Source organism: Macaca fascicularis, chromosome 10 (assembly GCF_037993035.2).
Source record: "Macaca fascicularis isolate 582-1 chromosome 10, T2T-MFA8v1.1".
In the NCBI taxonomy this organism is placed as follows: domain Eukaryota; kingdom Metazoa; phylum Chordata; class Mammalia; order Primates; family Cercopithecidae; genus Macaca; species Macaca fascicularis.
Genome location: NC_088384.1, coordinates 83,789,242 through 83,814,828, shown reverse-complemented (window position 1 = coordinate 83,814,828; position 25,587 = coordinate 83,789,242). Strand labels below are relative to the sequence as shown.

The following is a 25,587-nucleotide window of genomic DNA, read 5'->3' as shown; positions in this document are numbered from 1 at the left end:
AGAAAAATTACACTGGTGACATTACAAGTAGAAAAAAATGATCACTGAATTATGAAGATTCACGTAAGAATGAATGAAAGTGGTACTGCCTTAGAAATCACACACCAAAGATTCTATAGGTATTTTTATTAAACTGACATCCTTTAACTTATCCTTTAAAATTAGTCATTTCTATGTCATCTTTCATTTAGAAAAAATGACGTCATGTCATATCATGTCAATTGCATATTATTTCTAATAGGCAGCTGACATGATATATATATACACACACACACATACACACTTATATGTATATACACATATATACACATATATAGGTGTATATATGTGTGTGTGTGTATGCGTGTGTATATATATATATATCATGTCAACTGCCTATTAGAAATAACTCCCTTTGGTCCTTAGAGTGAAGTTATTCCCATTTCACAGATGAGTAAACTTGGATGTACTGAATAACTTGTCCAAGGTCACAGAAGTTGTGCACCATTGGGATTTGAACTCAGGGTTGTCTAATGCCCAAACCTGTGTTCTTTTTATTGTACCATTTGGCGTCTCATTTTTTTTCTGAGTCCAATCACTCTTTATGAACGTTCTTTAAAGAACTGACCTAATTCCAACAAACACTTTGAGAAACAAAGGAAGGAAAATAGATTTTTACAGTAGGAAAGCTAACATTTTAAAATCTTAAATTCACTTGAATCTCTCTGGCTGCCGATCTGAGGACCTAAATGCCTTTTTAACTAGTGAAATGAAAATTCTTGCCTGGGTGCAGTGGCTCATGCCTCTAATCCCAGCACTTTGGGAGGCCGAGGCGGGTGGATAGCCTGAGGTCAGGAGTTCAAGACTAGCCTGACCAACATGGTGAAACCCCTTCTCTACTAAAAACTCAAAAAATTAGCCAGGCATGGTGGCGAGTGCCTGTAATCCCAGCTACTCAGGAGGCTGAGACAGGAGAATCGCTCAAATCCAGGAGGCAGAGGTTGCAGTGAGCCGAGACTGCGCCAATTGCACTCCAGCCTGGATAACAAAAGCAAAACTCTGTCTCAAAAGAAAGAAAGAAAATTCTCGAAAATAAAATGTGAAGAAGTAAAAAGTTAAAAAATTTTTTTTCTTGTAGTAATTACTAAGTAGTGTTAACTTCAAGCCCTAAATTTATGTTCACAAATTTAGGCTCATCTGTTTTCCCCAGTACATTATAAGTTCCATGAGGGCAGGGGCCTGGAGCATAGTGAGCAGTAAATATCTGTTGAATAAAGGAATGAAATTCTGTAATTTACTTCTTATGACTTTTTAAAAAGTCATCTTTACCCACGTGCCTGCCATATATGTCTTCTGTCCTTATATTGCTCCTGAACTTCTCTGTCTTCCACTGTTTGGTGGGCATCTTTGCTGGGATGTTTTATTGTCACCTCATACTGAACCATGTGTAACACCAAACTTCCTATCCTCATTGAAAAAAATAGTCTTTTTCTTTGTACTTCCTTATTTGGTTTAGCTAAATCCAAATTTAGCTAACCAAAGGTCAAAACTTAGGAGTAATCTTTGGCTCTTTCTACCTGTTTGTTTTTTCTGCTCTTACACTGTATAAATTTGTTTCTTTTCATTTCTTCTGTTGCCATTCTAGTGCACCTAGTCCTTTACCTCATTGCTGACCTGCTTCTGTTGCACTTTAACTGTTCTCTTACACCTGCAGAGTCTGTTTCACACTTTGTCATATCAGTCTTCTAAAAACAGTGATAGACTGGATAAAGAAAATGTGGCACATAGACACCGTGGAATACTGTGCAGCCGTAAAAAAGGGTGAGTTCATGTTCTTTGCAGGGACATGGATGAAGCTGGAAACCATCATTCTTAGCAAACTAACATAGGAACGGAAAACCAAACACCTGTTCTCACTCATAAATGGGAGCAGGGAGGGGAACATCACACACTGGGGCTTTCGGTGGGTGGGGGGCTAGGGGAGGGATAGCGTTAGGAGAAATACCTACTGTAGAATATGGGTTGATGGGTACAGCAAACCACCTTGACATGTGTATACCTATGTAACAAATCTGCACGTTCTGCACATGTATCCCAGAACTTAAAGTGTAATAAAAAGCAAAAACGTATCTCTTATTTTACTTCTTTTATTACCTCTAAAATGATCCTCAGCAGAAGGCTCCCATTCCCTTCACATCCCTTTTTTTCCTAACCAAATCTTTCCACTTCATGGTTTTTCTATGTTTGCTAAATTCAGCACCTCCCTCCTCACTGCTCCCCCATTCTTTCTTTTCGTCTCTACTTACCAAGGCCCATCTTCAGTTCTCTATAATCTATAATAGTTAATTTTCCCAAATCATACCTTTTTTTTTTTTTTTGAGAGACAAGATCTTGTTCTGTCATCCAGGCTGGAGGGCAGTGCTCCTGGGCTCAAGTGGTCCTCCCACCTCAGTGTGCCCAGCCAATTTTTAAATTTTTTTGTAGAGATGAGGTCTCACTTTGTTGCCCAGGCCAGTCTGGAACTCCTGTCCCCAAGAGATCATCTCGCCTTGACCTCCCAAAGTGCTGGAATTACAGGCATGAGCCACTGCACCTGACCCCATTATCTTCTTTTGAAATAAGTCATCAGCTAATTCACTTCATAAATATCTGCTGAATATTATGTGTTAGGTACTGTGCTGTTCCTTGAGGATATGAAGGTGTGTAAGAATCAGGCCTTGCTTTCCCCTCAGAGAACTTATAATTATAACTATGAAGGGAAGACAGCTACGTGCACAGCAATTAGAACTTCATAATAAAAATACAGGCAATATGTGTTGCTGGACTAAGATGTGATCAACTAACTCTTTTGGGGGTTCTGGTGGAAGACATCACAGAAGAGAGGACATTTGGGCAGGTCCGAGAGGTTTAGTATGAGTAGACCATCTTGGGGAGAAAGGCATTCCAGAAGGAATGAAGAGCTGATCTGCAAAGGCAAAGAATTACGGATTATCATACTTAGTGTATTAATTTCCTAGGGCTGTTACAGTGAAGTACCACAAACTCATGGCATAAAACAACAGAAATTTATTCTCTCATAGTTCTGGGGGCTAGAAGCCTGAAATCAAGGTGCTGGCAGGGCCACGATCTCTCTGAAGACTCTGAGGGAGGATCTGTTTCATGCTTTTCTCTTCGCTTCTGGAGTTGCCAGCAGTCCTTGGCATTTTGGCTTGTAGATGCATCACTTCAGTCTCTGCCTCCGTCCTTTCAATCTCACGTGCTACTCTCCCTCCCTTTGTGTCTCTATCTTTTCTCTTAAGAGTACCAGTCAGGCCGGGCGTGGTGGCTCAAGCCTGTAATCCCAGCACTTTGGGAGGCCGAGACGGGTGGATCACGAGGTCAGAAGATCGAGACCATCCTGGCTAACACGGTGAAATCCCGTCTCTACTAAAAAATACAAAAAACTAGCCGGGCGAGGTGGCGGGCGCCTGTAGTCCCAGCTACTTGGGAGGCTGAGGCAGGAGAATGGCGTGAACCCGGGAGGCGGGGCTTGCAGTGAGCTGAGATCCGGCCACTGCACTCCAGCCTGGGCGACAGAGCAAGACTCCGTCTCAAAAAAAAAAAAAAAAAAAAAGAGTACCAGTCATATTGGATGTACGAGTATTGCGTCATCTTAACTTTGTTGCATCTGCCAAGGCCCTGTTTCCAAATAAGGTCACATTCACAGGGACCCAGGGTTAGGACTTTGACATATCTTTTTGGGGAACACAGTCCAACCCACAGCGTGTGGAGAACTGAATGTGGATGCATGTTGTTGGAACATAACTTTTGAGGGGTGTAATGGAAGGAAGGGGGTGAGATTATAAGGTTGTAATGGACTCTTCATCCCTTCCCGACAATCTGCAGCTTCACGTGCATGCTTGACCTAGGATAAGCCCTCAGGGCATTCCAGTTTCTGGCCGTGCTGATTGTTTGGAAATGGGCTTATGATTGATTTTAATGGACTCAATCAGAGTGAATCTCAGGACTTTTGTCGGAGATCCCTTTCCTCTGTGGGCATTTAGAAGGACATGTGTTGCCTTCTTTTCTGTGTGGGGAGGCCATAATGCCTAGAACTGTTAGAGTTACCATTGCTGTTTTAAGGAATTCACCTCAGGTCAGAGCAACTCCCAGAAGATGGAGGATGACAGAGAAATGGAGCGGGAGACCTGATAACTTTCTGAATCTCTGCATCAAAACTTGCCTGAAGGTGTAATTTTTGGTTTGAATTACTGCAGTCTGTGTTTTTCTTAAGCCGGTTAGAGTTGGATTTCCTGCCACTTACAGTAGAACAATTCCTAACATACAGAGGGAGGGAGGGAGGGTCAGCTGACTAGGGTTAGTCAGTTAGGGCTTCTGTAACAAATTACCATAGACTTTATCTCTATGAAAGGTTCCCAAGATGGGCAGATGCTTTTTATTTACCACAGTATAGAGAACAGGTATGTACATAGGATAAAAAGGAGAGTATGTTTATGATCAAAACAGTTTTGACCATATAAATGTGATTAAGTGATTTAATATATTTGTAGGATATTTTTATCTTAAGAAATATAGAAGTGGGTACCTAGTGTTATGACTGAACAGAAATCTTACACTGGTTTTTCTGTTTAACACAATCATATTTCCAAAACTGAAATGAAACTGTAGTTGTACTTTTTGAAATACTTGTGTCTGGAAATTGGCCATTAACTTACTATGAAACTTGTTTCCCACTTAAATAATATTGTACTATTTTCTGTGAATTCCCACATGCATTTTGGCAAGTGACTTCCATCTATATATTATATACTATTCTCATCTTTCATTTCATTACTTTGTTCCATCCATTTTCCCTTTTCTTTCTATACTTTCAAACTGGTCTGTTATTATTAACGTGACTTCCTTCTTATGATGGCTTTCTTATATTTGTCTTGCTTTTTTTTCCCACTTTTCATTTTCTTTATGTCATATCTCTTTAACTGCTTTTCTTTTATCACTGAGACCATGGTTTGATATCATCCTTTCAATTAAAACATTAAAAAAAATTTTTTTCTTTTTCTGCTAGTGGATTGATCTTCGAGTGTTTGAGACAGGGTCTTACCCTGTCACCCATGCTGAAGTGCAGTGGTGCAGTCACTGCTCACTGCAGCCTCAACCACGTTGAGCCTCTGGGCTCAAGTGATCCTTCCACCTCAGCCTCCTGAGTAGCTAGAACTGCAGGTGCGCACCACCATGCCTGGCTAATTTTTTAATTTTGTAGAGATGAGGTCTCACTATGTCACCCAGGCTGATCTCGAACTCCTGGACTCAAGCAATCCTCTCATCTTACCCTGCCAAAGTACTGGGATTACAGATGAGAGCCATCATGCTTGGACCCTTTAAATTTTTAATTCTTAAGTTTTCAGTTTTTCTGTTTACGTTTTGGGTGGACTTCAGTTCTAGCTATTTATTTACATGTTTACCTATTTAGAATTTTCTGGTTTTCACTTAGAGAAGTTAATTTTAGTAATGGGTGAATTTCCTTTTTTTTTTTTTTTTAGAATTTGACATTAAAAGTATACAATTATTAAATGAATGAATTTTCCAATTAATTTCTCGTGGTCCTTTTTGTATTCAAATAATTTTTTGATTGGTTTACTAAGAAGCCAGTAAACATTAGGGGCTGGAATTCTGTCAGCTGCTGTTAAGAGTCACATAAGTAACCTCCCTTGACCTGTGTTTTCTCAATTTTTGAATTCACAGATTCTTTCACAAAAATGTATAATCTTATGGATTCTCGTAGGAATTAAAAAATAATAATCCTTTAAAAAATGTATCCTGTTTTTAAGATAATTTTAAATAAAGTAAAAGTAGTTTGTTAATAAAGATTATAAGGTATATTTTAAATATAATTTATAATGATATTCAAAGGAAAATTTGACCTTACTCTATGTAAAACATGGTGCATATGTTGTTTTATGTGCTTTAATTATGTAAGGAAAAGTGTGAGTTGTAGACAAAAAAAAAGACATTAAATTTTGGTATAAAATGTATATTAAAATAGAGATTGAATTTAACTGTGTTTTGTGCTATTAAAAATAGTTTACCTGTCCTAACGTTTTATATTCATAAATTTGTGCTTTCACAATTATTTTTTAGAATTTTTTTGCATGTTTTGATTCTAAATGATAAAATGATAGCGATTTTCAGCTATTTGTAAGCATTTCTCTACAAATATCACACTTCCTGTTTGGATAGTTTTTCTCTAAATTGAATGAAAAGGCCAACCTGGCTGTAATTGTCACTCAGTTTTCCCTTTTGAACACTTGTTATTGAAGTACTGAAGATATCTTGTCAAGGATTTTGATCAGAAGGTTTGGCAAAGATGATCTTGAGATCTGCAGAATTAGATTCATTTTATGCCTTCTCATAACTTATATATAAATATCATTGTGTCTTATGCTTCTCTTTTGATAGATGCCATGACTGTCTTTTAATGGGAGCAGTATTTGGCCAACTCTTTGAGAAACACTGACCAATACTGACAAAATGTGTAACTCATTTCTTTAAAGTGATAATATGTTTAGTGCTGGTTCAGTCTCTGAACTAACTATAACTTCCTATTAATATGAAATATTCGAAGCCTATGGAAGAGATGCAAGGAATATCTCTTTGTACTTGCAACGTGGTTTTTCTGAATTTTCTTCATATTAATGTTATTCTAAGTAACAAAATGTTACAGATACTGACCAGGGTCCCCATGTTACCACCCCGTCTTAATCCCTGTTCACCATACACTTTCCCCAGAGGTAACTAGTATGGTGAAGTTGATGTTTATTATTTCTCTTGCATGTTTCTACTCTTATTACAGATACCAGAGAGAAAGTACAGAGAGATATTTCTGCGAACAATATCTTGTTCCCAAAAACATGTAGCATTTTTTAATCTTGAGATGAGATATGCTGGAGGTTTATCTGTTGATAAATGTAGTTCTAGCAGATTCATAGTTAATATTAATTACAGAAGGATTCCAGTTTACTGACCCGTTTTCCTGCTGATGGGCATTTAGAATTTTTCAACATTGGCTGTTACAAATAGTGCTACAATTACATTCTTTTTTTGTGTGTGTGTGACAGGGTCTCACTCTATCACCCAGGCTGGAGTGCAGTGGTGCAATCACCACACACTTAGGTGATCCTCCTACCTCAGCCTCTGGAATAGCTGAGACTACATGCATGTGCCACCGCACCCAGCTAATTTTTTGTGTTTTTAGTAGAGACCAGGCTTCACTATGTTGCCCGGGCTGATCTTGAACTCCTGGCCTAAGCAATTTGCCTGCCTGGGGCTCTCAGAGTGCTGGGATTATAGGTGTGAGCCACTCTGCCCGGCCCAATTAACATTCTTTACCTATCTCTTTATGCATATACATGTGTGATTTTTCTCTAGGGTAGTGATCTTCAGTCTTTTGAAACACCTCGAAAATAACAGAAATTCTTTTTACTTCCTTGCTTTTAGGTTGACATGCAGTTGACACATTATTTAAAAAAAAAAAAAAAAGAATTTATAGAGTTGCAGAGATACAATTTCTGTATAGTATAAATAGAGCTGCTAAAAAAAAACCCATTATACAGTATTACCGTAAAAATATATTTTGAATAGAATCCAATTCCATAGCAGTTTAATAACCATCCTCATTTTAAAAAATATATGAGGCCAGGCATGATGACTCACACCGTAATCCCAGCACTTTGGGAGGCTGAGGTGAGAGGATTGCTTAAGCCCAGGAGTTTGAGAACAGTCTGAGCAACACAGTGAGACCCTATCTCTATAAAAAATTTTAAAAATTTGCAGGGTATAATAGCACATAACTGTAGTCTTAGCTACTTGGGAAGCTGAGGTGGGAGGGTCACTTGAGCCCAGCAGTTTGAGGCTGCAGTGAGCTAAGATCACACTACTGCATTCTAGCCTGGGTGACAGAGAGAGACCTTGTCTCTTAAAAAGCCCCAAAAAACCAAAACCCGTATGTAGTAAATGTTATAATTCTTTTCCTTTATGGCTTGTCCTTTTTGTGTTATATTTTAAAATTCCTGTACTAACCTTGTAAATATACTCTTCTATATTTCACTTCCTCAGAATTTAAAAATTTTGCTTTATTTCATTCTGATCTTTTATCTACCTGTAACTTACTTCTGTGAATGATTTGTTATATATTGACCTAATTTAATTATGTTTATATGGTAAGCAATTGTTGCAGTTTCATTTATAGAACAGTTTTGCCCCTGCTCCCCATTTGAATTGAATTGTGCTATGATCATTTAAAACTTCAGATTTATCTTGATTATTTTTAACTCTTGGCTCCTCTAATTTCAACAAAAATCCCTGTTGATATTTTGTTTGGAATTTCAGTTGATGTTGAGATAAGCCTGGGGAAATCTGTCATCTTTATAATAGAGGGCTTTTCCATCCTTCGCATCCTTCTGGAAAGATGCTTTATATTTCCAGTTATTTAGGTCTCTTATATCTTTCGGTAAATTCTTATAGCTTTTTTCAAATGATCTGACACACTTTTATTAGATTTACTACTAGATAGAGAATTTTGTTATTACTAGAAACTAATTGATTACTATAGTACCTAGGAATGGATTTTAAAATTATTATTGCACTGAGTAATATGTAGCTCATGAGTATCTGTATTTATCTGGTCACTTCTCTTGATGTCTAGTAAACTTATTCACCTGTCTGGATCTAGGCAGGAGGTTGACTGGGCTCAGCTGGTGGGGATGAGGGTGTCACAGCTGTCACATCTCTGTATCAGAGGCTGGCTGAGCCTCACCGTCATGGTGATGGCAGAAGTGCAAAGGCAGAATTGATTTCCTTGTATTTTGAATTTGTATATCTATGAATCCTTCCTAAGCTCTTGTAGTACTGGTAGTTTGTGTGTGGATTCTCCTGTTTCCCATGTTGATAGTCATGCTGCCAGTAAGTTGTGACAGTTTATTTCTAATCCGTATACACCTTCTTTCTTGTCTAATTAATGAGCTAGTTCATGTTGTTGAATATTATCATTGTAGGACATTGCTGAACGGTCTTGATCTTGACTTTAAAAGGAATCCTATGGAATAGTTCCCTGCACATAGAACGTGACCTGTGATCATATTGATGTTTGTCTTTCATCTGTTAATGTGGTAAATTACACTGATACAGTTTTTAATTGTTAGACCATGTTTGTATTCCTGAGTTGAACGCATTTTGGCCATGATATGTTTTTTAATACAGATTTTTAGATTTGATTTGCCAATACTTTGAGTTTTTTTTTTTTTTTTTTTTTTTTTGAGATGGAGTCTGGCTCTGTTGCCCAGGCTGGAGTGCAGTGGCCGGATCTCAGCTCACTGCAAGCTCCGCCTCCCAGGTTTACGCCATTCTCCTGCCTCAGCCTCCCGAGTAGCTGGGACTACAAGCGCCCGCCACCTCGCCCAGCTAGTTTTTTGTATTTTTTAGTAGAGACGGGGTTTCACCGTATTAGCCAGGATGGTCTCGATCTCCTGACCTCGTGATCCGCCCGTCTCGGCCTCCCAAAGTGCTGGGATTACAGGCTTGAGCCACCGCGCCCGGCCTCGAGTGTTTTTTTTTTTTTTAGACAGAGTCTTGCCCTGTTGTCCAGGCTGGAGTGCAATGATGCGATCTTGGCTCACTGCAACCTCTGCCTCCCGGGTTCAAGTGATTCTCCTGCCTCAGCCTCCCAAGTAGTTGGGATTACAAGCGCCCACCACCGTGCCTGGGTAATTTTTGTATTTTTAGTAGAGACGGGGTTTCACCATGTTGGTCAGGCTGGTCTGGAACTCGTGACCTCATGATCCCCCTGCCTCGGCCTCTCAAAGTGCTGGGATTACAGGCATGAGCCACTGTGCCTGGCCTGAATTTTTGAACTGTGCTTGTGAGCTTTTCTTTTGGCAAGCATGTCAGATTTTGTCTATTGTTTTATTTTGTCTTCACCCTTGAATGCTCATTTAGCTGGGGCTGGAATTTAAGATTGATCAGTGTTTTGTTTGAGCAATTTGAATATTTTTTTCAATGTCTTCTGATTTTTATTACTGGTATTTCAAAGTCAGCTGTCAGTCTAATTCATTCATAGGTAATTTTTTTTTCTTTCTCTCTTTTTTAGCTGCTTCTTCTGGAAATTTTCAAATAAACAAAAATGGAAAGTATAACAAGTCTGACGTGTCTGTCACCAGCTTCAACATTTGCAGCTCGTAGCCAGTCCTTTTTACTTTTACCACTGCCCCATTCCCATGCCCTCCCCTCCTCCCGCCAGCTAGCGTAGATTATTTTGAAGCATATCTCAGGTGCCATTTTGTTTCCTTTTCTTTTTTTTTTTTTTTTGAGACAGAGTCTTGCTCTGTCACCCATGCTGGATTGCAGTGGTGCAATCTTGACTCACTGCAACCTCTGCTTTCTGGGTTCAAGCGATTCTGGTGCCTCACCTTCCTGAGTAGTTGGGGTTACAGTGTATGCCACCATGACCAGCCACTTTTTTATTTTTAGTAGATGTGGGGTTTCATTGTGTTGGCCAGGCTGGTCTCGAACTCCTGGCCTCAAGTGATCTGTCCACCTTGGCCTCCCAAAGTGCTGGGATTACAGGTGTGAGCCACCATACCCAACCATTCTGGTTTTTTATACGTGCTCTTGCTTTTACTCATAGTCTATCTCTCTGTTATTTTTTTTTCCCTTTCTCTTTGGTTGATTGTATTAATGTAGTATTACTATGATGTGCCCAAATGTGGATTTATTTTTATTTTGCTCAATGTATGTGCATTCTTTATCTGAGGATTCAAGTCTGTTATCATGTCTGGGAAATTCTCAGGTATTATCTTTTTAAAGCTTACTTTACATTTTGTTATTTTCTCTTAGTATGACTTTTAGACATGTATTGCCTATTCTTTTCATTCTCTTTACTTTCCACTTCTCATAATTTTTATCTCTTTATTTCCCTCTGTTGCATTCAGAATAATTTCCTCAGATCTGTTCTCTAGTTCACAAATTCTCACTTTAACTGTATCTAATTTGTGGTGTAACTTGTTAAATTTTCATTTTCAGTGATTATATTTTTAATTTAATATCTAGAGGTTTTACCTTTTATTAATAAAACTGGTCGGCCGGGCGCGGTGGCTCAAGCCTGTAATCCCAGCACTTTGGGAGGCCGAGACGGGCGGATCACGAGGTCAGGAGATCGAGACCATCCTGGCTAACACGGTGAAACCCCGTCTCTACTAAAAAATACAAAAAACTAGCCGGGCGCGGTGGCGGGCGCCTGTAGTCCCAACTACTCGGGAGGCTGAGGCAGGAGAATGGCGTGAACCCGGGAGGTGGAGCTTGCAGTGAGCTGAGATCCGGCCACTGCACTCCAGCCTGGGCGGCAGAGCCAGACTCCGTCTCAAAAAAAAAAATAAAAAATAAAAAAAAAATAAAACTGGTCACTTATTTTCATAGTGTTATTTTTTTTTGATACTTTTGATCCTATTGTGCCTTTAAGCAATTTAAATTAATTAATTAATTAATTTTTTGAGACCAAGTCTTGTTCTCCAGGCTGGAGTGCAGTGGTGTGATCTCGGCTCATTGCAACCTCTGCCCCCCAGGTTTAAGCAGTTCTCTACCTCAGCCTCCCGAGTAGCTGGGATTACAGGTGCGTACCACCACACCCAGCTAATTTTTGTATTTTTAGTAGAGACAGGGTTTCACCATCTTGGCCAGGCTGGTCTTGAACTCCTGATCTCGTGATCCACCCATGTCGGCCTCCAAAATTAAATTTATTTTGTGTTCTTTATTGGATTGTTCTAGTAACTGAACTTTATGGGTCTAATCCTGTTGTTAATTTGCTGATTTTTGTTCATGGTGCATTGCTTCAATTTTGTTGAAAATTTGAGTTTCTCTTCAGTGAGACTTTATCAATAGACAGATGTCTCTAGAGAGAGTTTGTAATTATTTTTACTAGATATATTTGGGGGTATTCTGACCTGGGGCTACTTTCTATGTTAATTTTATTTTCTTATGGGTAGCTAGAACCCAAGTGAGGGTAGTATATATTAGAACTCAAGTGGGTGTGGGACTCATTATGAAGTAATTGGGAGGGATTTTCCCCTGCCTTGATCCATGCTGAAACTGCTTTCTTGTTGCTTTTCTGTGCCTAAGAGCTAGGTTTGGTTTTTAAAAGCTCTTTAAGGGTTCCATCCTTCTTGAAGGGCTCTCGGTTCCAACTCCCTGCCTTACATTGACCTAGGCCTCAGTGGTTTCCTTTTGAGCATTTAGATCCAGATTCTTTTATAGAGGGTGATGTGCTCTTGGATCATGGAGATTGACAGCCTCTCACAGGACACTGTGGAGTTGGCTAACATGTTCCCTGCTCTGATTTTCAGGTCTCTAATTTTGGCCTTTAGTGATTTCTCTTACTTTTTTTCAGGTTCAGCTGGCAGTTAAAATGATGTTATATTGCAGATTGCATTTACTTCTTGATTTTAACGTAGTGAAATGTATTGATTTTTTTTCCCTTTGGAGAATGCTTTTTGTGTCTTGTTGAAATCTTTCCCTATCCCAAGATTGTGAAGATACTCTTCTATATTGTCTTCTGGACATTTCATTGTTTTGTCTTTCACACTTAAATCTACAGTCCACCTGGAGAAAGAGGGGTGTGTGTGTGTGGTGTGAGGTTAGAGTCACATTTATTTGCTTTATGCATATTCAGATTCACATTTATTAGAGTCACATTTATTTGCTTTATGCATATCCAGTCCCATTTTTTGAGAAGACCTTTCTTTTCCCAGTGCTCCGTAGTGCTGTCTCTGTTATCAATCAGGTGTTTATGTATATATGATCTGTTTCTGGACTTTCTATTCTATTCCTTTGGTCCGTTTGTCTATCCTTATGCCAGTAATACTGCACTGTCTTAATTAGTATAGATTTATGTCAAGTCTCCTTAACTTATTTTTCTTGTTCTTTTCCAAGTTTGTTTTGGCTATTCTTGGTCCATGGCATTTCCATATACATTTTAGAGTCACCTTGTTTATTTTTGACAAGAAGAAAATCTTGAGAATATGATTAGGTTGGTACTGAACCTATAACTCAGTTTTAAGTGAATTGACAGCTTTTATAATGTTGAGTCTTCTGAACCCCAAACATGGTGTATACCTTTATTTATTTAAATCTTTTCTAATTTGCCTTAATGCTTTATAATTTTCTATGCAGAGGTTTTGTATATCTCTTTCCAAGATATTTGATTTTTTTTTTTTTTTTTTTTGAGACGGAGTCTTGGTCTGTTGCCCAGGCTGGAGTGAAGTGGCGTGATCTTGGCTCACTGCAACCTCCGCCTCCTAGGTTCAAGCAATTCTCCTGCCTCAGCCTCCCAGGTAGCTGGGATTACAGGTGTGCGCCACCATGCTAGGCTAATTTTTGTATTTTTAGTAGAGATGGGGTTTCACCATGTTGGCCAGGTTGATCTCGAACTCCTGACCTCAAGTGATCTGCTTGCCTCGGCCTCCCAAAGTGCTGGCATTACAGGTGTGAACCACAGATATTTGATGTTTTTTATGCTTTTGTAAATTGTATCTTTAATTTTTTTTTTTTTTAACAAGGTCTGGTTTTATTTCTGGCAGAATCTTTTAAAATATAAAACACATCTCAACCCTGCAATCTGCCAGCATGCCTTGTTTCTGCAGGATGCATGCTAGACCATGAGACTATGTAACAAAGGGTCTTTAAGAGGATTTGGTTGGGAGAAAAAGAAAAAGCAGATCTCAGGGAAGCCTGGGCTAGCCCAAAAGCTGAGCTACATCCCTGAACACTAGAGCAGTCCTTGTCTTTTCAGATCCTCATATGTCTTCTTATTCACAACATTCCCACTTGAGTCTTCATATTCTTCCTCAGTGTCAGGCTGCCATCATTCTGAAGCCTTCTGCAATTTGAGTTTGGCCCACAAGGAGACAGCATCTTCAATCTGTGTCACATTAGCAAAGTGAGCAGTGCTCGGGATGCCCAAACACCTCATGCCATGAACATGATGCCATTCAGCAAAGTGTTGCTGGAAGGCTTTGGGGCCCTTGGTAGGTGTAGTTTCCACAAATCTCACAGTTATAGTTGATATTTAGGCCATGAAACTTATACAGCCAGTAGGGAATGGGTTTGCCATCCCAGCCAAGTGGCAGGTTTTTGGGGTTGTAAATGATCTCGTTCTTTTCATCTTCACTCTCACTCTCACTGATCTGCTCTTCTTCCTCTTCTTGCTCTTCTCCTGTCCTTGCTTGCTTGCGCTGTACATTTTCATGAGTGAGATGTCGCTGTCCCCCATGAGTCAGAGTATACATAGATCTGGGCTTCTAGAAAAGCAGTGTCTTTGTTCCTCTCAGTGTCTCGCTTGGTGCTCTTTGACTTGGGATTTTTGGCAGACAAAGAGTTATCAGGTGACTCCAGGGACTTTCCTTTGGTGCTGAATAGTCTCTGGACTCGCTGTTCTAGGGTCCCGCCACATTTCAAGCCTAAAGCTAAGAGAGCAGATTTCAATCTGTCCAAACCCAGAGAGGCCAACTCCTCCCTGGAGGAGAATGCGGAGAGGTCAAGATGGGCTCCAGCATGGGTCAGAGCACCGCTTGTCTCTTTCGGCCATCCAGGAAAGGTCCCATTCTCCCATTTCTTCTCAGACTCAGCCTGAATCTTCCCAAAAATTTCATTCTGGTCTTGGAGAGGCTTCACTCTATCTGTGTAATCCTGAAGGTACTCAAGCAGCATCTCTAGGTATGTCTTACACTCTGCATTCTTCCTTTCTTTAGGAATGTCAAATAATTGGTCAAAGATGGACGGGTATGTGATATAATCCATCTTCTCAGATGCCTTCAGGTTAATGTACTTGAGGTAACAGTCATGGAGATCGAGGTAACGACCACATACATCCCTCTTCATCTGTGAACTCCACTCCACCAAGTTTTGTGCCTCTTAACTTGGATTCTCTCGAAGTCTTCAGGAGCTCCTCAAATTCCACTGACATTGGCACACAGATCTCATTTGGGGGCTTCTGGTGGAATTCCTTTATTTGCTTGAGTCTATTATAGAATTCAGCAAACTCATTGGGTCCTGAAATGGCATTGAGCTCCTCCTTTCGTAATCCATCTTTATCATCATACAAATCCCTCGGGTTCCCACTGACCTCCATATACCTGTCTTGTATGACCTGAGTGCGGTGATCAGAATTGATCTGGTCCCGGAGCGTGGACTTCTTAGTCAGCATCTCTTTGGCCATGACGTCCATGAGCCTTTCCTTCTCATGATAGCGCTGCTGCTGCACCAGTATTGTCTCCATCTTTTCTTAGCCGCAGCCTCTCTTAAAATGTTTATAATTAGTTGTTTGCTGCTGGTTAAAGGAAATGCAATGGACTTTTTGCACCTTTCCTAAAGTATTTTATTTATTCTAATAATTATCTGTAGATTATTAGCTCTCTGGGTGGAAAAAAACCAACCCTTCTTTTATCTCCCATGACTTCTCCAAATGTGGCCTCATTTCTATGTTTCATTTTACAACAAAACTCCTGCAAATGAAATTGTTCTCTTGTCCTACTTCCTCACTTCCAATTTTCTCTGTAACTTGTGACTGTCAGAGATCATAGGAGCAGCAGTGTCCATAGCTTGTCAAATCCAGTGGTTAATTCTCTGGCCTTGTCTTACAAAACTTCATAACATTTCACTGCTTCCTTTTTGCAAACTTGCTTCTGGATTCTGGGACTCCGTGCTCTGTTTCTTTTTTGCCATGCTTGACTGACTGCTCATTTGCAGACTTTGTCTTCTTCTGGCTTGTAAAAGTCAGAGTTCTTCTGGGCACTTGCTATGCATCTGCACTCAATCGTCTTCTGTATATATACCTGAAACTCAGATATTCTTCTCAGTCTGGGGACTTCGAATACTGTAACACTGAACTTTTAATTTTTACTCCAAGCCTGTTTGACCCTCAGTTTTCTTAGCACTTGTATGAGACCACGCAGGCTAGAAACCTGGGTGTTTTCTTTATTCCCATTTACTCACCTGCAAACTATTGTGAAATCTTGTCTGTTCAACCCCCAAAACTTATCTAAGTATCTGCTGGTATTCTTTTTTCTTCATTTATGGGTAGAAGCAAGATTGTGTAGGTCTTTGTAGTCTTAAATAACCATAAAAAATTTCTGGAAAGTGTAAGGTTGAATGTAAATGAAAGGTATCAGATGACTAAGAGGAGTGCAGTTAAATATCAGTATCCTTAAACTTCTTTTCTTTTTTTTTTTTTTTTTTTTGAGACGGAGTCTCACGCTGTCGCCCAGGCTGGAGTGCAGTGGCGCGATCTCGGCTCACTGCAAGCTCCGCCTCCCGGGTTCCCGCCATTCTCCTGCCTCAGCCTCCTGAGTAGCTGGGACTACAGGCGCCCGCCACCGCGCCCGGCTAATTTTTTGTATTTTTAGTAGAGACGGGGTTTCACTGTGGTCTCGATCTCCTGACCTTGTGATCCGCCCGCCTCGGCCTCCCAAAGTGCTGTGATTACAGGCTTGAGCCACCGCGCCCGGCCAAACTTCTTTTCTTTATCTTTGCCCATTGCCTTTTCTTTTCTTTCATTGCTATATATTTCCATGGACTTTTTCAAAGAGATTATAGTTACAGAGACCTGATAGCCAACAGGTTGAATGTAACCCTTATTTATGCTTATTTTTGCCTAATATTCAGGGCCCTGTGAGAGATTCTGGTTGTTGAATATACAAAAAGGGTTGAAAGCATATTCTAGATAGGGGAATGTGTGTGTGTGTGTGTGTGTGTGTGTGTGTGTGCGCGCGTGTGTGCGTGTTCTCCGGGAAGGAGGGGGAATACGGTAGGAGCAAAAGCACAGGAGAGGTAAGAGTGGGCACCGAGTGTCTGGGGGACCATGAGAATTGGCTTGGCAGGTGAGAGGAGAAGGATGGACATTCTTAATAGTTAGAATGTCAGGAACAGGAGGAGTTCAGACTTCATTCTACAGTCTGTACAGAGTTATTCTAAATATTGACAAGGGTAGTGACATGGTGACATTGGTGCTTTAGGAATGTTGTTCTGCTGTAAGGTGCTTAGTAGACTTTGTGGGCTGGTCTCAGAAGCTGCTGAAGGTAGCCAGCGGTGTTGGCAATAAGATTACCATGAATTATTTTTGAGCTTGGGGTAGAGTGGGAATGGAGATGAGGGAATACATCTAAGGAAGTCTTTGATGGCAGTTATGTCATAAATTGTTCATACATGTGATGAATGGGATATCAAGCACAGGAAGAAACTAACGAAACTCACATCAACGTTTTGAGCATTGGAGAATGGGGCTGTTTTATCATTTCAGGTGGACTGAGCTGAATGGGAAGAGAGAATTCTGCCATAAGATCAGGATTGAGTTTTGTTGGTTCTGGAACTCAGTTTTTGCTGCTGTACTGTCCAGAGAGAGAGAGAGAAAGAGAGAGATGCACACACACACACACACACAAATAACTAATATATAAAAATACGTATGTATAGTGGGTATATATGTTTATTTATAATTATATAAAATATAAAGTATATAATATCTATAATTATATAAAATGTATAATTATATGTGTATTATAAATAATATATAATTTAATATAGATAATAAATACATATACATATGTAGGTATGTTTGTGTGTGTGTGTGTGTGTGTGTGTGTACAATTAAAAGAAACTTTTTTTTAGAGACAGAGTCTCACTCTGCCACCAGGCCGGAGTGCAGTGGCATTATCATAGCTCACTGCAGCCTTGACTTCCTGAACTCAGGCCATCCTTCCACCTCAGCCTCCTGAGTAGCTAGGACTGCAGGTGTGTGCCATACCACACCTGGCTAATTTTTTTTTTTTTTTTGGTAGAGATTGGGTCTCATGATGTTGCCTAGGCTAGTTTTGAACTATTAGGCTCAAGCGATCCATCTGCCTTGACCTCCCATAGTGTTTGGGATTATAGGCATGAGTCACTGTGGCCAACCTGTTTGTATTTTTTTGTAGAGATAGGGTCTTGCTGTGTTGTCTAGGCTGGTCTCAAGCTCCTGGCCTCAAGCGATCCTCCCAGCTCAGCCTCCCAAAGTGCTGGGATTACAGGCATGAACCAGTCTGGCTAGCCTGAGTTTTTATTTCTGTTTTAAAAAAACATGAACAACCTCTTTATAGCTGCTGTAAACCATTGAACTTTCTTTGTTCTTGAACCGAACTAGGCATCCACACAGCACCTATTCATCTGAGGGAATAGAGTCAGTGTTCAGATGACTTTGAAAGAAAGGTCCACCTGCAGTTCTCTAGCTTTTGAAATTTTTTTTTTCCCATACTGTAATGGATACACATAAGATTGTTCTGGACTTCCTTTATAGTAAACTTTGCTCTTAATAAGAGCTTGAACATTTTTGTTGTTGCAAAACTGTGTTAGAGTTGATGCTGTTATTTATTAGGCAACAAATGTTACATGAATATCTAGGATGTTTTAGGCACTGGCGAAAAAGAGGTGAATGAGATATGTTCTTGAGAAAATCTTGGCAGTATCGTGGGCAGAGATTATTCTCTATAACAGTAATAATCAAACCACATGATGCGTTTACGACGGAGAAGGCATTAATCAGCTCAGCACAGAAAACTTGGGGCACAGGTTCTCAGAGTTCCAAGGGACATTTGAAGTGGGATCTGAAAGGTTGGTTAGGAGAAAATAAGTTATTCTAGACAGAGAAGTCAGGCTGTGCTAAGCCACAAAGACTTAATGCAGGTGAGTTGAGGAAGAAATACTAGTCAATATTGCCACAATATGGTCTGCTCAGTCTGGGGAGCAGTGGCTAGTGATGGAGCAGGCTGGGTAAGTTGGGGTTGGATTGTCACAGACCTTGCATGTTGTGCTAAGGCATGCAAAGGTTTCCAGGCAGGTTTTGACCTGATCAGATTGCCCTTTATAACTTTATAAAGAAGATGACAGGTGGCTCTGCCAAGAACTGTCCAGACTGGGGAACTGGGCTGAGCCACAGTTAAGAAACTGTTGCAGTAGACTAGACAGGGAGGAGGAGAATTCAAATTAGAGCATTGGCATTGGCAGTGGGATCAAAGAGGGAAAAAGATGAGATTGGTTTGTAGGCTGAATGAATGGAGGTGAAGGTGAAGAAAGAGTCAATAATTTTTTGGAAGATAGGGTAGATGACAAAGTTGTTTAAAGAAAACATAAAAGAAGGGGATTTAATGACTTAAATTTTTGATATAAGGAATATAAGTCTGAAACATGGGTCTAGCCTTGAGCTGGAAATACAGCTTGGGCAGTTAGCAACACAGAGGTGATAGATGAAGCCATGGATGCAGATGGAATTACCTGTAGGAGTATCGTGGAGACCTTGATCCAGCCAGGACAATTCCAGGGACAGCCCAGGATTTGAGCAAAGGACTGGTCCGTTGCTTTTTTTTTTTTTTTTTTTTTTTTTTTTTTTTGAGACGGAGTCTCGCTCTGTCGCCCAAGCTGGAGTGCAGTGGCCGGATCTCAGCTCACTGCAGCTCCGCCTTCCGGCTTCCCGCTATTCTCCTGCCTCAGCCTCCCGAGTAGCTGGGACTACAGGCGCCCGCCACCTCGCCCGGCTAGTTTTTTTTTTGTATTTTTTAGTAGAGACGGGGTTTCACCATGTTAGCCAGGATGGTCTCGATCTCCTGACCTCGTGATCCACCCATCTCGGCCTCCCAAAGTGCTGGGATTACAGGCTTGAGCCACCGCGCCCAGCCTGGTCCGTTGCTTTTAATGAGTCTTTCAAGGTTGATGATTTATTATTATTTAAAAATATGAGGGAGCCATATTATTTTATGGTTGTTTTAATTATTGTGGATGGGTGTAGTAGAATGTCCTAAATATTAAAACATATAGCATTCATTTATAATGTTATATCATTTATAATGATTGTAGCTTTATTATTATTTTTAATAATTAGGACAAATGCTTAATATTTTACATTTTAGATCACTAGTATGAGTAAATATTAATGATGAATCTTTGTCTTTCTTTTGAATTTAAGAAATTAGATCAAAATTTTGTGATTAGAGATGAAACTTTGGAATGCAGAAATATTTTTGGTATTGGTGCCAAAAATTTAAGTCAGTTACTTTAACACTTAGACATTACAAGATCATATATAGAAAGTGTGTTATTGATTTGGTGTATTAGAATCATTTGTGGAGCTTTTAAAGACACCAGTGCAAGGCCGAGACGGGTGGATCACGAGGTCAGGAGATCGAGATCATCCTGGCTAACACGGTGAAACCCCGTCTCTACTAAAAAATACAAAAAAAAAAAAACTAGCTGGGCGAGGTGGCGGGCGCCTGTAGTCCCAGCTACTCGGGAGGCTGAGGCAGGAGAATGGCGTGAACCGGGGAGGCGGAGCTTGCAGTGAGCTGAGATCGGGCCACTGCACTCCAGCCTGGGCGACAGAGCGAGACTCCATCTCAAAAAAAAAAAAAAAAAAAAAGACCAGTGCAATGCTGAATTCTACCCAAGAGGGGTTTGTGTTAGGGCCACATCATCTGTGTTTTTTAAAGCTCTGCAGATATTTCGATGTTAATCTGAGAACCCTATTATCAGGGGTCTGGGTAGGGGCTTTGTGAGCATATTTTGTGTCTTGTCTATATGGTTAACTTTTTTGTTGAAAGCTGTTAAAGCAAAGGCCAGAATACCAGCAGGTTAGCAATTTGGTCACCACAGTGAGACCATTTGAATTTTCATTTTAAACTGTAAAACAAAATTCAAGAGCAGTTCAGTCTGGGCTTGTATCATTAGAGGGCTGGTTAAATAAAGTATGACATGTTCACAGAACAGAGTACTATGTAGCTATAAAAGGGAAGGAGAAATAGCTATATACTGCTGTTGGGGAGAATATATTGTTAAATGAAAAAAAAAAACCCACTGTAGCAGAACAGTAGTATTGTACGCTATCATTTTTTAAAGAAAGGGGATCTATAAATCTATAAATGTATATTGTGCATACATATAAACACACCAATGGAATGATAAACCAAAAACTAATAAAAATGATTAAGGAGAGAGAGGGAATGGGGTGGATGAAACAGGGATGGAGGCTAGACTTCTGAATGTTCTTTATTTTGTGGATTACATTTAGAGCCATGCCAATGCTTTACCATATTATAAAATAAAAATAAATTAAAATGAGAGAAAAAAGGCAATCACTAAGAATCAAGTGCAAAATGGAGTAAGTGAACCTAAATGTATATTAAGTTTGAGGCTGAAGCACATGGTCTTTCAAATGACTTTGAAACATAGTAATTTGATTATACATTTCTAGAGGGACATATCCTCAAGGACAAACAACTGCAAAAATATTGTAAACTGTTTTTAGTAATTGTATAGTTGGAATTATTGGTATTGTTCTGGAAGTATGTGGTGTTAAGGAAAACAAGTGGATAATTTTATTGGATTGGGGCCCTGGATTTTGGTGTGGAAAAGAGAGATACAAAGGTAGAAGCAGAGAAGTTGTTGATTAAGAATCTTGGGATCATAAATTTGAGTTGGAGATGTCAGTATGAACTCACGATATTTTTTCTTTTTTGAAAATGTATTGTCTGATTTTCTCTGCTGGAAAATCCCAGAAAGCAACCTAGGTAGCATTGAGCACTTCTAATGCCAGATTCTGTTCTGTAAATACTAATTCCCACTACAAGGAACTTAGGGTACCTTAGAAAAATGGCTTATTTCATGTTGGGGTCAAGAATGCTATAAGGTGATCCTGTGACATCTCTTTATATCACAAAACAGGCCACTAGGGGGATTTTCATTTCTATCAGTGGTAGAATAGCTTTTTCTAAGCCAGTGCTCCAACTGAGACCAGCTATTAGAGAAGATGGGAAATATTGTTTTAAAAATCTATACTTGAAGGCTTTGGAAAGTGAGCAAGGCAAAGAAGGGACCACAGAGACCAAAATTTTGGAGAGAAGGTAAACTCAGGGGCGAGGGCCAACTTTTGGTACAGCTTTTCCCTTGGGGTGATTGGCCGATTTGAGATGTGCAGCTAAGAGATTGAGCACAAAGTAATGGCAGAGAGACTGAGGTTCTAAGCAGAGTTTTGGTGGTTATGCAGCACCAGGGGACACAGTTGGATTTCAGGGGCTGCAAAGAAAGAAGGGGCACTGGAAAATACCTCAGGCTTTTAGTTGGGAACCCTGAAGGATGGGCTACACCCTGTGCTTAAGGGTGAACTCAAAATAGATCAGCTCTTACAAAGGCTGAAGCCCAGCTTTCACATTACCTCAATCCCTGATTGGATTAAAGAATCTGCTCCTAGCTTTATTGTTTGCTAGAAGCAAATGTAAATCTGTGGAGGAAGATAGCATCAAGCATTGCCTCAAGTTATTATTATAATTACTATGTATAATATTTTATAATGTAATAAATATTTACATAATTGTGAAACTTAGTCTGGCATTCAATAAAAAAAATAAGACCTGAAAATTTAAAAATTGACTGAAAATCAGGAGAGAAAACAGATAATTGAAACAGACTTATAGGGAGGCTTTCATTACAAATGAGATAGTATAGACTCAGTCTTCCCTGCACTTCCCTGCTGAATACAACTCTAAATCTTGGAGTTGGTACAAAAGACACACAAAGGAGAATTCTTGAAGTTTATTTTTTATTTTTTTTTTTTGAGACGGAGTCTCGCTCTGTCACCCAGGCTGGAGTGCAGTGGCCGGATCTCAGCTCACTGCAAGCTCCGCCTCCCGGGTTTACGCCATTCTCCTGCCTCAGCCTCCCGAGTAGCTGGGACTACAGGCGCCTGCCACCTCGCCCGGCTAAGTTTTTTTTTGTATTTTTAGTAGAGACGGGGTTTCACCGTGTTAGCCAGGATGGTCTCGATCTCCTGACCTCGTGATCCGCCCGTCTCGGCCTCCCAAAGTGCTGGGATTACAGGCTTGAGCCACCGCGCCCGGCCAATTCTTGAAGTTTATAAGAAGAAAGTGAACTGACTTGGGATCACAGGATTCAAGAACAACATAGTAATAGAGCATCTTGCATCCTCCCATCCATTACAAGGCCACCTAGATCTGGTGTTTCCTGACCCTCCCACCCAGCAACAGAATGCAGGCTAGGTGGGTAGGCTCATTCTTCCCCTGAATCAAATGAAAGTCCCCTCTGAAAACATCTGGCAAGCCTGACAGCATTGACAAAGGGGATCAGTTGGAACTCTGGCCCTAATCTTAACCCTGTAAGTGGTGAGAGGAAGCACATTCCTTCCTTGCCTGTCCTGAGATGTCCCTTTTTCACTGAGGCAGGTTGGCAGAACGGGTAAGAGAGACCTAACTTGAGCACGCAGTCCAGTTTGAGAAGACTCTTCTTCCCTGTGGATGTGAGATTTTCCTCTTCAGCCCAGAGACACCAGGGTGGGCACTACCTGCAAAAAGGACATAGCCACAGCAAATGGCTCAGTCTGAGAAATCTCTGGCCATGTGGGCCTGAGCCTTTTCTCCCTTACCCAGAGATATGGGCGGGTGGGTGGAACTGACAAGAGCAAGTGGTCCATTACAGAAGACCTCTTTGTCTCTGTGGGTTCAAAGCTTGCCTTTTTCACACCAGCGATACTGAGGAAGCTAGGAGTAACCTAGGACTACCCCACCCTCTTCCACCAAGAGACAACTGGCAGCCTGGCTCGGGGAAACTTCTTTACCGTCTCAGGCAGCGCCAGCAGAGACCAGTGGGAGCTCAACGGCACTAGATAAACAAAGCAGGCTGAATAACACTGCAAATGCTCTGAAAATTAGTCTGCACTTGGAACGATAGCCTAGAAAAGCAGACCAAGATACTCGTGCTAAAACTAAACAGGGTGGCTAACTGTTAAACTAAAATATTTAATGGAAGCCTATGTTAGATACTTCTAACGTAATAGACAAAATGTTTATGATATAATAGCAAATCACTTGTCATACCACCAACAAAGGAAACCACAATTTGAATCAGAAAAGACAATCAACAGACACCAATACAAGATGAATCAGATGTTAGAATTTTCTGACAAGGATTTTGAAGCATCCATCATAAAAGCTCTTCAAAATCAATTAAAATTCTCCTGAAACAAATAAAAAATATAAAAATCTCAGCAAAAAGCCATATAAAATTAATTAAAACTAAATAAATGAAATCAAAAAGCACCAAAATAGAAATTTTAGAACTGAAAAACAATAGAGAAAAACCACTTACTGGACAGGCTCTATAGAGTGGCAATGACAGAATCAGTAAACTTGAAGAAGGAACTATAGGATTCACTTAATAAGAAGAAAGCAAACTGCAAAAAAAAAAAAAAATGACTTGTGGCGCAATAACAAAAGACTTAACATTCACGTAATTGGATTTCCAGAGGAAAGGAGAGTAAGTAGGACTAAAAGAGTGTTTGAAAGAACTAATAGTGGAAATCTTACCACATTTGGCAAAAGAAACAAACCTAAGGACCCACGAAGCTATGCAAACTTCATACAGGATGAACCCAGTGAAACACCAAGATACATTATAATTAAACTTTTGAAACTTAAAGGCAAAGAGAAAGTCTTGAAAGCAGCCAGAGAGAAATGATGCATTACCTAAAGGAAATAACCAATTCAAATGGCAGTAGATTTCTCGTCTGAAAACATGGAGGCCATCTGAAATGTTGCGTTACCTATAGGGAACACCAGTTCAAATGACAGTCGATTTCTTGTATGAAAACACGAAGAAGGACAAGACATGATGTTTTTCAAGTGCTGAAATAAAAGGACTGTCAATCGTGAATTCTGTATCTGGTGAAATTGTGCCTCAGGAACTAGAGGAAAATAGAAACATTCTCAGATAATGGATACCTAAAGAATTTGTTGCTAGCAGAACAACTCTTAAAAATTGGCGAAAGGGGGCTGGGGCGGTGGCTCACGCCTGTAATCCCAGCACTTTGGGAGGCTGGGGCAGGGGGATCACAAGGTCAGGAGATCGAGACCATCCTGGCTAACATGGTGAAACCCCGTCTCTACTAAAAATACAAAAAAATTAGCCGGGTGTGGTGGTGGGCGCCTGTAGTCCCAGCTGCTCGGGAGGCTGAGGCAGGAGAATGGCGTGAACCCGGGAGGCGGAGCTTGCAGTGAGCCGAGATTGCGCCACTGCACTCCAGCCTGGGTGACAGAGCGAGACTGCATCTCAAAAAAAAAAAAAAAAAAAAAAAAAAAAGGACTAAAGGAGGTTCTTTAAGCCGAAAGGAAATGATAGTAGAAGGAATCTTGGAGCATTAGAAAGAAGGAACAATGGAAAGACAGAAATATGTGTACTTAAATTAATAGACTGTCCCAGGCTGGGTGCAGTGGCTCACGCCTGTGATCCCAACACTTTGGGAGTCCGAGGTGGGTGGATCACCTGTGATCAGAAGTTCAACACCAGCCTGACCAACATGGTGAAACCTCATCTCTACTAAATACAAAAAAAAAAAAAAAAAAATTAGGTGTGGTGGCAGATGCCTGTAACCCCAGCTACTTGGGAGACTGAGGCAGGAGAATCGCTTGAAGCTGGGAGGCGGAGGTTGCAGTGAGCCTAGATTGCGCAGTTGCACTCCAGCCTGGGCAATAAGAGTGA

General features: G+C 40.3%; 1 protein-coding gene and 1 pseudogene across 4 annotated transcripts in view; one reads left to right on the top strand and one right to left on the bottom strand.

Moving 5' to 3' along the window:
• The window catches only part of ATRN (attractin), a 180,252-nt gene that overhangs the window by 5,039 nt on the left and 149,626 nt on the right, over positions 1 to 25,587 (top strand). The gene's annotated exons all lie outside the window — the stretch shown is intronic.
• On the bottom strand, positions 13,679 to 15,298 carry LOC102141402 (splicing factor 3A subunit 3 pseudogene; annotated as a pseudogene).